The following is a 2,492-nucleotide window of genomic DNA, read 5'->3' as shown; positions in this document are numbered from 1 at the left end:
TTTATATTTGCATATTAGCTACGGTTATTGGGTTAAATAAATGCCAGATACAATACCGATTAAATAGTTATATGTTTAATGTCAGGTGAAGTGATTTACTCATACTAATGACGCACAATAGCAGGTTAAAAATGCATTGCATCATTTTGGAATAAAGTAGGGAGACAAAAGAATTTAGAATTTAGAACCTTAATGTCGAAATTTCCTAACAATTACAATCAAAACTCAATTTGTGAAATCGTTACATTTTCAAATAAAATATGATTTTTAAAATCTGGATTTTATCAAGTATGAAAAGTAGTTAGAAAAGTAAAAACGGCAAAAAATGAATAAATAAATTAAAATAAAAAAATAATATTGAATGTAAACTTTGGTGATTGATAAAAGTTTGTTCGCATTAGTGCTGCCGTTTCATTTGCTTGCATTCAAACTTCATCCTGCTGCTTATTGAGCACGCATTTGTGTACTGTTCAATCTCAGATTCGAAAATCCTCTGCGCTTTTGCACTTGCGTATGGAGTTGAAAGAAGATGCTTATATTTAGTATTGGGCGCGTTGGCCTATTGGTAAGGTCTCGGCCTCAAGGGTTTCCTGTTCGAGATCCGATTCCACCGAAGAACCGTTTATAAGCGGGTCTGGTGCACTGAGACCTGCTTGGAGAGGGGGGGGGGGGTGCTAGTTCAGGTGTCGTTCTCGTCATCTGATCCAAGTTCAAAATTACGTTGTCCGTCCCCAAATATCCCTAGTGTTGCTTTAAAATGGGACGTTAATATAACTAAATATTTAACAATAGGGTGAATTAAGATTATTCAAGGAATTAGAGGCTTAACAATCGCTCATCTTTCTGCGCACCAATCCTTAGCGAAGTACAATCGTCACAAAGTGCTGATTCCTGAGACGAACAATACTGTTAATATGTTTGCCAATAGGCTCAAAGAATGAGCAATATTTCTGTGCATAAGTCTGCATGTCAGATCTATGATACGCCTATGTGACATCGCATACCTACATCATTTTGAAATAAAAGTATATTTTATAATCCATGGATTCGATTCTAAACTTTCCACAATCAAAAATTAGATTAAAAGTGTCCACATTTGCAAAAAATATTAATAATGGTAATTTATTGAATAAATAAGTTACCTTTATATCAATATTTTTACAATACTTATTTTATTACTAGTCGCCTCAGGTGACCAGCTAGTTTACCCGAAATGTTGGTTATATTTTATAAATAATCGATTATTTATAATTTCATGGTCATTACTCCACCAAATTGATATTAAATCTGTACTATTTTAATTATAGTAATTAAGCTATGTTTATCATATCACGAACCTTTTAAATAGGGACTGCCCCATAACATCATAGAGTTACGAATGGCGCTATAAGGTTCATCTGTTTTCTAAATTTATCGGCATTATAGCCTCAATTGTTTATTTGTGTTGTAAACAGTACAAGTATTTATTAGCTTTCAATTGAAGGGAAAAAATCACACAATTAAGTATTAGATGAAATAATGAAAACGGTGCGAATTTCAGAGCAGCAATGCAATCTGCTATTGCAAATCACGAAAAAATATTTTCTGAACAATTGTCAAAATTCAGTAAAAATTCGCACTGGTAAATTGGCATCATTATAAAAACATTCTTTTAATTTCGCAATGGTGTAAATTGTATTTCTGTACGATAATATTTTTAGTAGCTATCGTGGAAAAAAAACCGAAATTCAGCTGAATTTGTAATTAATTAAAATTCCACCTTCCTGAGGGGTATGTTTCTATCTTCCAAGGTATACATGTGTCAAATACGGTAGCTGTAGGTCAAACCAAACTATCTGGTCTACAGAGCATCAACACCCACACACACACACACACACACACACACACACACACACACACACACACACACACACACACACACACACACACACACACACACACACACACACACACACACACACACACACACACACACACACACATACACACACATTCTTTATTATTAATATCGACAATAATAGTAATAATAAGGAAGTATTATTACAATTTTATTAGTTCTCCACCTCCTTACAAACCCAAAAGAGAAAAAAGAAAGTATATTATTCCGACAAAATACAAAAATATTAAAAGTATTTAGCATTTTGCTTAATTCTTTATCTTTAACATTGTTATTTATTACCATGAGTTTTCTTTTGGTTTTTATCACGTAACATAATTTTGTATGTTTTCAATTGTACATTGTTTACTTTTACAATATTTAATCCTTTAATCTATTTACTTTACATCTGTTGCTCTAATTTTAGATGTTTTAGATTTAATTTTTTTGACGTATTTTGCATCTACAGTTTTGCAGTGCGAAACAAAGGACTAACTGTATTTTAACAATTATAAATTGTATCATGAAAAATTTCATTGTTTTTAGAATTTTAACACCTTTCATACAACATCACCAGATATTTGAACACCAGGATCTTGTTTATCGACCATACGTT

Source organism: Argiope bruennichi, chromosome 1 (genome assembly GCF_947563725.1).
Source record: "Argiope bruennichi chromosome 1, qqArgBrue1.1, whole genome shotgun sequence".
Classification (NCBI taxonomy): domain Eukaryota; kingdom Metazoa; phylum Arthropoda; class Arachnida; order Araneae; family Araneidae; genus Argiope; species Argiope bruennichi.
The sequence above is the reverse complement of the archived record's forward strand: the minus strand, read 5'-3'. Positions refer to the sequence as shown.